This window comes from Cibotium barometz, chromosome 52 (genome assembly GCF_041138505.1).
Source record: "Cibotium barometz isolate CiBa-2024 chromosome 52, ASM4113850v1, whole genome shotgun sequence".
Taxonomy (NCBI): Eukaryota; Viridiplantae; Streptophyta; class Polypodiopsida; order Cyatheales; family Cibotiaceae; genus Cibotium; species Cibotium barometz.
Window position 1 is genome coordinate 14,725,210 of NC_141097.1, and position 13,934 is coordinate 14,739,143.

Sequence of the window (13,934 nt, forward strand, 5' to 3'; positions counted from 1 at the left end):
GAAGCATCTATCCATTTTCCATCAACTTCCATACTAGAATGACCTTTTAGTGAACCATCTTCTTGACCCAATGCACATTTTCAAGAATATAGCCGAGGTGCTTTGGAAGACCATCAGAGGAGCAAAGAAGTTTTACATTACATTGTTATAAATATGATTCATGATTTTTGTTCTTTTTTAGGTGCTTATGTTTGAGTTATTTTTCTTTTCCTTCCTTAATAGTTCTACTTTAAATTTTATTCTCAAATTGAAAAAATAATGCATATGTATGTTTGTGAAAAAAGCTACGAACTATTACATTCTTTGTAAATATTTTTGTTATAGGTAAGGTTTGCATTAAATCTTCTCGAAACATATATACTTGAAAATTTTAACGCTAGATGGTGCATAAATATGATGGATGACAACTCAGTAGATAATGCATCAAATATTTAACGACAAAGGTGATGTGATGGGGGGTTTAACAAAAAAGTTGATGAGATATAAGTGAGGGAGAGCTTCATGGAAGTATGAATATGTCAAAAAGGTGTATTTTAAATGTAAAGGGGACCTAGATCTCAAAATGATTGAATTAAAAGGAAGAGGTTTACAACACACATGTCCAATCATGGGCTAAATAAGAATCTTACAATTGAAAAGGTGAGGCATAGGACTTACAATTAAAAAGGGAAGAAGTTGGAGTTTAAAAAAGAAAAAGAAAAAGGGTGATTAAAAAATAGGGTAATTTTAAAGCCAGCCACCTCTCTAAAGACAAATGCTTTAATCACTTCATGAAGGTCCCTTTCTTTAAGGAAAAAAATCTAAAGGAATATTGTAAGCATGGTTGAACTATATTATTTAATGATCTTTCACTCATGGTTCCTATGCAAGATCACGATTCAATACATGTGATCATTGATACATCATTTGACATAAGTGTTTTTTTTCTATTATTCTCCTGCAAAATGATTTAGAATCTATTTATAATTATATCAAGAATCCATTTTTATAACTTTCTAGTAGTTGAAAAAAAACAAGTATAAAAAATGTGAATTATATATTTTTTAGTAGTTATTATTATGGCATTTTTCTTGGAAAATTTCAATTCAAGCTCTAGTTTGAAAACAACTGAAATATTTTTTAAAGCATAGTACAAATACCATACATAAAAACTCTTATATATGTGTATGAAACAATAGCATGTATCTTCCAACAGTTGAAGTAATACTTGGATACTTCTTCTCAAAAACAAGACTTTGTAGAGTAATTCTAACCGACCTTTAGTAGTTTTTGTGAATTCTAATATTTAACTCTTATAGTGTGCGAGCATGTGCCAGTGTAGCACATTCAAATAACTTCATATTTTTTGCCTTCTTAAAAAAAACATATTATTTGATGTTTGTTGCGGCTTCCTTTTGTGCCATTCCTTTTTTTAAAAGATATATAATTCTCCCTTGAACCATTTTTATAGCACCAGTTTTATGGGTCAATCATAAGATTAGTGTAACAACTAAAACTAGTCCTAATGTTGAAATGTGGTCTACAAATGGATTTTGAACTATAGCAATAATAATATAGCCTTGAAGGTATTGCATGAGATGCAATGGCTTACAACAGGACAGGACACCAGAGTATCCCCCTTTGCATGTTACTGTGGAACAATGCAATAGCTATACAGTACCAGAGCTATAGTTTCATGATTTTCTTGTAGAGTGATTTACCACCCCTTTATCCTTTGGTCTATTCCCCTTGGATAATAGAGTGCAACCCTTCAAAAACCTTTGAATCGAGCCTTCAAGCCCAATTTACTAAAAGAGTGCCGATTTTGCCACCGAATCTTCTCTGTGTTGTTGAACCACCAAGATGCTTGCATGGAAATCTGACCCCGCAGATGCCAAGACATCGCCAACCATACCCAACAATAGTAGTCTTTAAAAAAGAAAAAGGAAAAGGGTAATTAAAAAATAGGGTAATTTTAAGACCAGCCACCTCTCTAACCACTTCATGAAGGTCCCTTTCTTTAAGGAAAAAAATCTAAAAAGGAATATTGTAAGCATGGTTGAACTATATTATTTAATGATTTTATAGTCATGGTTCCTATGCAAGAGCATGATTCAATACATATGATCATTGATACATCATTTGACATAAGTGTTTTTTTTTCTATTGTTCTCCTGCAAAATGATTTAGAATCTATTTATTATATCAAGAATCCATTTCTATAACTTTCTAGTAGTTGAAAAAAAACAAGTATAAAAAATGTGAATTATATATTTTTTATTAATTATTATTATGACATTTTTCTTGGAAAATTTCAATTCAAGTTCTAGTTTGACAGCAACTGAAATATTTTTTAAAGCACAGTACAAATACCATACATAAAAACTCGTATATATGTGTATGAAACAGGGATTTTATATTCACGTGATCACAAAATTTTTCTTGTTAATAACATGTGTGAACATGTTATTAACATGTTCACATGTTAACATGTTCACAAAAAAGCCGGTGGCAAGCGACCTGGTAACCGGGGAAAATCCCGTCGGGCTTTTGATATACCCCGGCGGGCCCGCCGGGCTTATGCTTTACCCGGCGGGGCCCGCCGGGGTCGTCACATATCCCGGTGGGGTACATTTTTCTATATATATGGGCCCGGGGGGCCCTTTGGGATTTCATTGCTGACAGCACACAGGTAATAAAAACTTGTGTGTGTGTGTGTGTGTTTGTGTATGTGGGTGTGTTTGTGCGGGCAGCCGCCCACTGTCGCAATGCGCGGCAAGATGTGGGTGGTCCGCCACACGAGGGATGTGTGTGTGGGTGAGTTCGTGCGGGCAGCCGCCCATTGTCGCAATGCGCGGCAGGATTTGGGTGGCCCGCCACACGACTGGTGTGTGTGTGTAAGGCCATTCTTCGGAATGGTGCTTACCCTGGGGCACTTAGTCGGTAACGCGGCTAGTCTGTGTCCTATGGTAAGTATGGCACGCCGTAGCGGTACTAGTCGGTAACGCGGCAAGCATAGTATCGTTATGGCGATGTCACCTTCCCTTCCCTTCCCTTTGTCAAATGCGGACATATGGTCGGTAACGCGGCCAGTGTATGTTCGTATCCTATTGGTATTCCCATAGAATCGGGCGGCATTTTGTCGTTAACACGGCAAGTTGGTGTCGTTCGCTAGTGCATAAAATGTTTTTTGCATATTGCGGCATTTGATCGTTAACGCGGTCGAAAAAGTGTCGTAAATTTGTTTGATTTGACTTGTATTGTTTTTATTGTGTTTGATCCATGCGATACTTGGTTGCTAACGCGGCATTAGTATTTCATGGATCAAAGTTTACATCATATTGTCTAACCGTTTTATTTTATAATATCGTGATTCGTAACTCGAAAAATATGAATCTCTCTCTTCTTACCCCCCTCTCTCTCATGATACACTTCACAACTCTTTCTCTATCTCTCTCATGATTCACTTCACAACACGATAGATGTGTAGATAATGATTTTTTTTCTCTCTTAAAATATACATACTTCTTAATAATTTCTTTTTTCTCCCTCTATTTACTTAAAAATTAAAACAATACATTATCTTTCTCTTTAGGAACTCCCAAAAACATTAAAAATGTGATTTAATGTTTCTTCTCTCTATCTGTCACAACTCTCTCTTCCTCTCCTCTCTCTCTCTCTCTCTCATGATACACTTCACAACTCTCTCTCTCTCTCTCTCTCGCAATGATACACTTCACAACTCTTTCTCTCTCTCTCTCATGATACACTTCACCAAATACTTTAGGTATGTAGATGAGGAGTGCTTTAGGATTACAAAACATTATTTTTCTCTCTTTAGGAACTCACAAAACTATAAAAAATATCATTTAATGTTTCCTCTCTCTATCTGTCACACCTCTCTCTCTTCCTCCCCCTCTCTCTCTCTCTCTCATTCGATAATGTATACACTTCGTAAGTAATAATGCGCTTGTTGCGGTTGTCTCACGTTCGATAATGTATTGCATGATGTTGAGTTCAGTAATGTTTGATATATTCTGTTTTTGTTTGTTCATTGATAAGTAATGATACACTTATTGCTGTTTTCTCACGTTTGATGATGTATTGGATGATATTGAGTTCATTAAAATTATTTGATATTCTGTTTTTGTATGAACATTGACGATATTGATATACTTGTTGCTGTTCTCTCACGTCTGCTTGATGTTTATTTCAGTAATGTTTGATATTTTGTTTTTTTATGTTTAGTGTTATTTGCTGGATTTACGAAGACGATCAACATGCTTACTCCCGAAGAGCGCAAAATTGTTCTGCGAGCAATTCGCGTTGAAGCGGTCATCACAGTATCACAATGTACTGATGATGTCGTCAAGAAGACCAACGAGTCTGAGATACTCATGCGAGATCTCATAGACCAAATATGGGAAAATGCACAGCGGCGGCTTCGAAGCGGAGGCAACGCTGAGCTGCTGGATAGACAGAAGATAGCAGATTTCAACCATCAGCACATAACACGAACCATTTTGGGGAGCATGCGAGTAGCGTGCAGTGATCTTCGAGATGCTGCCCCGCCTGAAGCCAACATGCAACGTCTACAGTTATGGGACGTTGTATGGAGCGAGCAGAGGGCCAAGAGCAAGCGCATGAAGGCGTTGGATGCAGAGTCCCTCCCCAAAAGAGTTCGAATTGCCCAAGACGTCGCTGCAACGTCCAGTCAGGCAGATGCAAGTGGTACAGGTGTCATTAATCGTACCATCTACAATTCTATGTGCACACATCTTATTGGCATCCCGCACGAAGCTCTTCACGAAGGACGAACAATAGGCTCCGGTGTGTTTGGAACAGTAAAAGAGTATGCAATTAAAGGCATATCATTTTTACCGGAGCACATTACTTTTTGCGGAAAGCACTACAAAGGAGAAGGCAGCGCGAAGTTCGAGAGCTTCCAGGCAGAGCAGGGTATGCAAGTGCTACATCCATCGATTGTCCGATGCATTGCCTTTACAAAAGAGGCTCCTTGGATCACAATTTTCCCGTACTTTAATGGCGGCGCTCTTGGTGATACTCTACTGAAGGTTCCCTTCAGATTCAGTGAGTTCACCAGAGCCATTTTTCGTTTGGATCGAGGATGGAGACAACCGCCGCCTGATAATATCCCTTTAGGTCATCTAGAACTTTCAAAAATAAAAGAGGTAGTAATAAACATGCCACATATTATGCATGCCCTGGTGGAAGGTGTAGCGGCAGCGCATATGGCAGGTATTGTACATACCGACCTACATCCTTTTAATGTAGTGTTGGATTATACAAAAGAGCTAAAGCCACGCATAGGTATTATCGATTGGGGATTGCTGCTGAGAGCGCCCAAAAAACGGGTGTCTCTCAATTTTGTTTATGAAGCAGACAAGAACCCCGAGAAGGTGGCACAGGCAGTCTCCCACGCAGACAGAGAGCGAAATAAACGGCCGTGGATAGCCCCAGAGCTTTATGATCCATTTTTGGCAGATGCATACACTCCTGCATCTGATGTTTTTGCCTTGGGATATTTATTACAAACTTTATATGACTTTTGGAAGAAAGTGCAAGAGTTGTGGATGGATAATAGTTCCCATGACAAAGTTACCATGGATAATATTATTCATAGAGTCAAAAATTGGATGTTTCTGCCTAATCGCGATGAGCGAAAGTCAATTTTGCAAGTGGTTGAATTTTTTAGGTCACTAAATACTGACCCTACGAGGGCACAACGTCCTCTTGTAGAGCTATCGGTGGCATTCACCCCAACTTTGTAATAATACAGTACCAAGGGATTAAGTTTCAGGAATTTGAGAATTTGATGTGTCCAAGGTTTCAAAATTTTGTTTCTCTTCAAAATTTATTGTGTCCAATGTTTCAAAATTTTGTTTCTCTCTTCATTGGGTCTTTGCAATATCTCTCTCCTCTTCTGGTGTTTAAGTTTATGTTTTCTCTTTAAAATTTGATGTGCGAGCATTGTTTGAAGTGTTTTTGGAGTCAAGTGGATATTTCTCATCGAGTCTTTGCAATACATATCTCCTCTCGTTGTGTTTGACTTCAAGATTTTGAGAGCAATGGTCAATTTATCTTGCGTTGATCTTTACTGTTCATTAAAATCCTGATGTCGTTTACGTTCATGCAGATATGGAGCAAGCGCAAGCGAACGAGCATCAGGAGTTAGCCAAGAAGGCATACGAGAGAATGAAGGCCCTTGCACATGGCCTGACAGCCCGCGAAGCTACAAGAACAGCGTGCAGATTATCGAAGTGGACAAATCCAACTTATGCCCAATGGAAAGACATAAACAAACGGGTAACCACAGAGATGATAAAGGCAATATGGCCATGTCCAGATGGCGAGATAAAGAAGGGAAGATGGAAGATTTCTCGTTGCACTAACAATGATATCAAAACTAATGCCGAGCGCATTTTCTTGGAGGTGTACGGCCGTCCTCTCCATAACGCCGACGCTCCACTGTATTTTGCTAAAATGCTATATGCTCACTTTGTACTGGAAACTCCAGTGGACTTCGCCTCCAGAGAGGCCACTGTCAACACCCACGACATACGTGAAGAGACAGTTACATTCACAAGAGAAGAACTTGCTCTTATGGTGGAGGGCGCCGGACTGGAGTTAAACCAGGTCAAAGAAAGCTTAGGGGCACAGCTAGCAGAGAAGGAGAAAGAAGCTGACCGATTAACTCAAGCGTCAACTCCTCCCCCGGCCAATAGAGGAATTCAAGAGCAGCTAACAAAGATCAGCCAAGACGTGCAGAGCATCTCTTCACGTATTGCTCCTGTGCGCCAAGGAAACCACATCTCTCATTTTTTGATACATCCTGATCTTGTGGGAGTTTCTGCTGAGGCTACAAGTTCCTCCACCCCCCAATGTCCTGTATGTTACAAAGTATTCGATGGGTGGAGCGGCCAGTATATACTACCATGTGGACACTACTACCACTTAATATGTTTAGTGAGACAAATGCAAAATACTTCCACATGTGCATTGTGCAGTGTCCCAATAAATCAAGGTATTTATACAGTGTTCGGCATGGCTAGCGAATATAAACCACCAGGACCTTTAGATGCAACTCCTAGTGCAATTCGCAATTTATTTCAAGATGAGAGCTAAGAAAAACAAATTCTACTTTTGTATTGATAATTTCTCCAAATATGATCATTTGTACAAGTACTTTTTATTAAATTAATAAAGTGACTTCTTCCTCTATGTCAGTATCTTGCTCCAAAATTCTTTCACCGTTTACTCTCTCGTCTGCTAAATTAAGCTCATCTAAGTCAATGGCTAAATTGTCTTCTATCTCAAGGGTGGTGCACAACGTACGTCCAACATCAAAGTTCTCGTCTACATCTTCACAATTGTACATCCATCTGGGCATATCTTCTTCATACTCTTCGCTTTCGATGTCTCGCAAGATCTTTTCATTGCAGTACATGTAAACAAGTTTATCTGCTCGATCCGCAAGAAGTCGATTGCGAATAGTACTATGAATATATTTATACATGCTCCAGTTTCTTTCTGAGCCTGAGTTTGAAGAGCACTGACTTAGAACCTTCATCGCAAGGTTGCGCAATAAAGCATAATGCTCACCACCATTCATCATCCACCACTTCCATGCAGGTTGCTCTTTAGCCATTTGTTGAACAAGGGAGTTGGAAAATAAACCCTCTTTCAACCGAAATGAGGTCATCTCCTTTATGCACTGTACACGATCATCATCATTATTATAGAAAGTGTTTACCACTTTATAAAAATCTTGCACCACCTCAACGTTGGACATCAAATCCATATTCCAATATTCAGGATCTAACATGTAAGCAGCACTGTGCAGTGGTGAATGCGCTCCAATCCATCTAGCATGAAAGTACTTCAACAGAACTTTTCTTTGTCTACTAGAGAACGGTACACGCCATTGCTTCTCCACCACTGAATGCTCTAATTTCTCAGGACACTCCAAACTCCGCTGGACAGTCCACCATTGCATCCATGCTTTTCCGAGATTAGGCGCTCTTTGATCAAGGCTTCGTACAGCATACATAACAGGCATCATTACATGGTATGCATCCATCACACTGTTCCACCAACTTCTTCTCGTAAGCGCTGCCTTTAAGACTTTGATTTTCTCTTTCACTTTTTCAAGTTGAGTGCTCTCCCAGTCATGAAATGCCATGCATGTAAATGTTTCACAAACTGCATCTTTATTTCTAAGAAGAGACTCAAAAGTGTAAAAGTGAGTGCAAAACCTAGTCTCCGCTGGAAGCTTTAACATAACTGACATGCGAGGTCGAAACATATCCAAAACTCTCTGTCTCTTGAGCATGAATTTCACAAGCTGGCGAGCAGTGTCGACGATTGAGGCAAACCATTTGGTATCATCAGATTTATACCAATCTTTTAATACAAGATTCAAACTATGAGTATTACAGCCTACCGGAAAAATATGTGGATATTGTCGCTGTAGGATTCTGGATGCATTTTTACAATTTTTTGCATTGTCCATGACGACTTGGACTACATTTTTGGCACCCACTTCCTCTATCACAGTGCTAATAACTTGAGCAATGTAAGCCCCAGTTTTGATTGAACCAGCTGAATCCACGGCACGGATGAAAGTCTCACCTCTAGGTGAAATAACCATTACATTAATTAATGGTTTTCTTTGCACATTAGACCATCCATCACTTACTATACTACATCCAGAAAGCTCTATATTGCTAAGAATTATTCTTTGTACACGTTCTTTTACCTGCGCATAACATTTCTCTAATAGATCATTTCGCATAGCATGGTACGTAGGCGGTGAAAACCCTGGTCCAAACTCACCAATTTTCTTCCATGCTCTCTTCCAATGCTCACTGTCCACCATCATCATAGCACTCCCAGAAAAGTAAATCGCTTCAGCAAGGACGAGTTGTGCATCATCGAGTCGACCTTGACGTAGGCTTTCTTGCAATGAAGTTTGACGCATGGGTATATTTCCTACGTCAAAGTTTTGCTTGCAAGAAGATGCACTGGGTAGATTACTTTCTGGCTGCATATTGCCGTTCGGGGTACAAGTAGGCGATGTAGCGGGAGTTTGATGATTAGAAGAACAGTGTTCTTGCTGCCTTGATACATTAACGGGAGGAGTGTCATGTTTTCTTGAATCTTTCTTTTGAATTTCTTCTCTTATGCGTTTGGCCACTATAGGTGCAGAGGGGTGGGTACATGACTTTTTCTTCGGTCCACCTAAAAAGTGTTCTCTTAGTCGAGGCGCCCCACCTGATTTTACTGCATGGCATAGCTTACACTCCCAATCTATGAATCGATCACCAACGTTAATTGCATATTGCCACTCTATCCCAGGTGCCTTTTTTTTCTGCTATTTGAAATTTGGACTCTATTGGAGGTACCACTGGATCCAACATTGTCCTCCATCTCAACAAATAGCCTATTCAACCAAGCATATAACAATGAATACACAAATGAAAAAACAACAAATCACTCACGTATAACAAAAACATACATCTGCAGACAAAGTACTTCGAAACTATCTTGACAAATACAAAAGATCATCACATAACACAAAACTATTTCAAACTATCTTGCAAGGTCTTACTACAAAACTACTTCGAAACTATCATGCACATTGCACCCCCAATGAAGGATGCCTTTTGTACCCAATTAAGGATACTTTACACAATCAAAGATCTATGCTTGCCCAATACTCTAGTATAGGACAATAGACCTTCTCTAACATTCACAAAAAAAATCAAAGATCTATGCTTGCCCAATACTCTAGTATAGGACAATAGACCCTTGTCTACTCTAAACTATATCAAGTATCAAGAACCAATACAAGCCCCTAAGCAGGACTCTTGGCTCCATCAAACCATTCATAAAGCAGAATGAGGTAGATTACGTACGTGGCTCAAATGCAAAGCTGAATGACTCCAAATTTGTCCCTAAATCTCCGCAAGTATTAGCTACGAACCACACCCTGCCCCCAGTTCAAAGAACTAAGGACGAGTGGCCCAATAGCCTTAGGAGTGCCTACAAGGAAAGACGACAGCCCCTAAAATAAGGACGTTCTTCCCAAGAGGACACTTCTAGCAACTCGAGAGCTCTACAAGTACTTTGAGGAGAGATATCACGCCCCCAAAACAAGGACTATCTTCCCAAAAGTTGTACGACGGGTGTCGGGCAGTGTTTATATACAGAATAATACCCCGCCGGTGTTTTTTGTTTTTCCCGGCGGGCCCGCCGGGCTTTTATCCTTTCCCGGCGGGCCCGCCGGGAAAACCTCATACCCCGGCGGGCCCGCCGGGAAAGGATAAAAGCCCGGAGGTGTTACTGGAATAGTGGGTTCCGGCAGGTCATTTCTCTGGTCATGTGAATATACAATGTGATCACAAGTTTTAATATGTTAACAATAGGTTTTGTTAACGTGATCACGAAATTGTGAAGACGTTAATGAAATCCCTGGTATGAAACAATAGCACGTATCTTCCATCAGTTGAAGTTATACTTGGATACTTCTTCTCAAAAACAAGACTTTGTAGAGTAATTCTAACCGACCTTTAGTAGTTTTGTGAATTACAATATTTAACTCTTATAGTATGCGAGCATGTGCCAGCGCAGCACATTTAAATAACTTCATATTTTTTGCCTTCTTAAAAAAAAAGATATTATTTGATCTTTGTTGCGGCTTCCTTTTGTGCCATCCCTTTTTTTAAAAGATATATAATTCTCCCTTGAACCATTTTTATAGAACCACTTTTATGGGTCAATCATAGGACTAGTGTAATAACTAAAACTAGTCCTAATGTTGAAATGTGGTCTACAAATGGGTTTTTGAACTATAGCAATTAGTTGATCACGGCAATAATAATATAGCCTTGAAGGTATTGCATGAGATGCAATGGCTTACAACAGGACGGGACACAAGAGTATCCCCCTTTGCGTGTTACCAGAGCTATAGTTTCAGAGTATCCCCCTTTGCGTGTTACCAGAGCTATAGTTTCATGTTTTTTTGTAGAGTGATTTACCACCCATTTATCCTTTGGTCTATTCCCTTTGGATAATAGAGTGCAACCTTTCAAAACCTTTGAATCGAGCCTTCAAGCCCAAATTACTAAAAGAGTGCCCATTTTGCCACCAAATCTTCTCTGTGTTATTGAACCACCAAGATGCTTGCATGGAAATCTGACCCCGCAGATGCCAAACCATACCCAACTCGCTAGTTTCAGCTGTACTAGAATCACAGCTATCATCGCACGATGTTAATCTAGCCCTTAATCTTCCCCTACCCACAACAAACAAATTAACCTCATTCATTAATCTCTCTGTCATCACCTTAATTGCCTCCGTTGAGATTTGCCCTCCCACAGATATATGCTCCTCCTCATAGACAAATGAGCACTCCATGGCCTTCTCTTTGACCCTTAAGATGTCCTCGTTGTCAAGAGTTCTCTCCTGGCTGGCATCCAATGATGATGATAACTCATAGTTTTTCTCATCAGTTAGATTGAAACTAGGGGTTTCGACATGGTCATCGTTGGGATATGTATTTTGATAATGGGGTCCTTCATTAGATTGAAACTAGGGGCTTCGACATGGTCATCGTTGGGATATGTATTTTGATAATGGGGTCCTTCATTAGAGGTTAATTTGATTACTTTTAGAGAAACCCCGGGATGATCTGCCATCCTGCAGCCTAAAGAGAGGGCCTCTCTCTCATCAGGGCCTCCTATGAACAGAACGACCACCTTGTAAGAGAAGAAGCAAGGGTGGATTGCGCCCATTGAAGCCTTATCCACAAGGATGCCAACAGAGCAAGGTGCATTGTCTAGCACTCTGTGACAAGCCTTGTAGAATCCATTCATATCATCTGCAGCAGGAGCTAAGAGTGATGTTGCATGCGGTATGGTAAAATGATAATAGTGGCTCGCTTTTCTATGGCAAGGTTGCAGATGTCTTCATGCATGCGGTGGAGGTTGGCGATGGCGGTTAAGCGCTTCACTTTGACCTTACAAAGGGCGGAGGAAGCTTGAAAGGAGAGAACGATATTGCCGTGGGAGGCATTTGTTGATGATTGTTGTGCCGGGTGGTTGAGCATTAGGATGGTGGAGGGGCGGTCGGATAGTTGGATGACGCGAAGGGTGTAGAGTTTCAGGTTGGCGCTGCTGGTATTCTTGCTGCCGCGCGTGGCCTCCACGACGTTGACGAGGGCGGCGTATTGGCTGTCGTCGTCGGTGCATGCTAGAACGCGCAGCTGCTGCTTGCCCCTCTCCACGCTCTCCACATTGCAGCTCGCGTACAGCGAGCTATCGACGCCGCCGGCACCCGGCACAGCGCCGACACCACCGGGAACGTGACAAATGACGTCAGGAGGAACGTCACGACCAGTATGGCGAACGTCTCGTCCGTCAAGGCCTGAAAATTTAACAGTAGAAAATAAACAAATAATTATGAAGAAAATAAATAAATATAGAACAATTCATCAAGCGGTTAGAAATGATAAATAAAAATAATATCTGAAATTTCTAATTAAAGAATAAGAATCCAGAAAAAAAATAACACGAATATATTTTCCCCCAAAATAATAATGACGAATTTTGAAAAATTATTTTCGATAGCTCAAAAATGGTAAAAAAAACATTGATTTGAGAAATCCGTTTTTTTTTCCCACTCTTGTAAAGCAACTTTCTTCAGCTTTTCCAAAAAAAAAGTCATTTTTTAAAACTTTTGAACTGCATTATCGTGAGAAATTCCCTGCGCCCAAAGGCATTCCAAAAAAGAAAAAAAGATGAGAAATTTAGCTAGAATAATTCAAAAGACTCATGCATAGATTTATTCGTGCGAAATTTATCATTACTTCCATACAAAACAAATTTGATTTTGATTACATTCCTCTTTGTGTGCAGCAAAAAATTGATTTTAATTACATTCTTCTTGTGTGCCGCAATAAATGATCATATAATAATGTACCTTAAGATCTCTCCCAATGTTGAGAACAATGAGCACAGCAAGCCCTTTGGTGTTCATGAGAAAGCCCAAAATCAAGGCTCTTTTACTGAGAAGCCCACTAAGCCTGGCAGCCACAAAAGTCCCTGCGATCTTCCCAATTGCTGCAACTGCAAAGAAGAGAACAAGGAAACCAAGCGACACCACCCCATGAAGGGACCCTAGGTTGGTCTTCAAGCCACTCGATGCAAAGAAGAGACGCAGCAAAGTCTTCAATCTTCTCTATGATTATCTTAGGAAAATTATGCATTATCTTTTGGAATGACTAACCCCAATAAAAATGGCCCTAACAGAGGGTGCACACCAACCGCATCACTAACAAAACCAGACAGCAACACACCCACTAGTGTTATGCACACATACACATCACTACTTCCTTGGCCCCTGCTTAGTTACTCTATGGGCTACTCTTGCCATGAACATTCTAACTATTGTCAACATTGTGAGGCCAAATCCAACACCGCATAGTAGAACCCACAAGGGTATGAGCGGTTCATGTTTAGGGCCAGCCATGGCAACACCCACAGCCAGTAGGGTCTACACAGTGACATCATTTACCGCCGCAGAGGGTACTGCGAGTTTGCCAACATCAGTGGATAAGAGTTTGAGCTCTGCCATGATTATAACAAGCCTATGGAAGTTGGCGTGTACTTACTATGATTTCTGCAAGAACACGAGGTTGTTTGAAACGCTTAAAGAGACCAGCCATAGATCTAGTGACTAGAAGCACGAGGGCGGTTTGAACAGTTAGCAAGGGAAGGGCAAAGTTGAGGGGAAGGTCTCCTTGCAGGACACCGTTGGAGACAGCAGGCATTGCAGGTCTCCTTGCAGAAAAGGGCGGTAGAGTTGGTGGCGGCCATGCTTGAATAATTTGAAGAGCGAAAACAAAGGAAAAAAAGCAGTGAAGGGAAAAGCGA

The 13,934-nt window shown here is 40.4% G+C and overlaps 1 pseudogene across 1 annotated transcript in view; it reads right to left on the minus strand.

The window, feature by feature from the left end:
• The window catches only part of LOC147608847 (cation/H(+) antiporter 19-like), an 89,997-nt pseudogene that overhangs the window by 2,205 nt on the left and 73,858 nt on the right, over positions 1-13,934 (minus strand). The window contains exons 3-8 of the transcript XR_015264392.1: positions 12,982-13,648; positions 11,914-12,426; positions 11,609-11,881; positions 11,062-11,573; positions 10,872-10,948; positions 1,812-1,908 (exon numbers count right to left, since the gene is read on the minus strand). The product of XR_015264392.1 is annotated as a cation/H(+) antiporter 19-like (transcript). The remainder of the gene's footprint in view (positions 1-1,811; positions 1,909-10,871; positions 10,949-11,061; positions 11,574-11,608; positions 11,882-11,913; positions 12,427-12,981; positions 13,649-13,934) is intronic.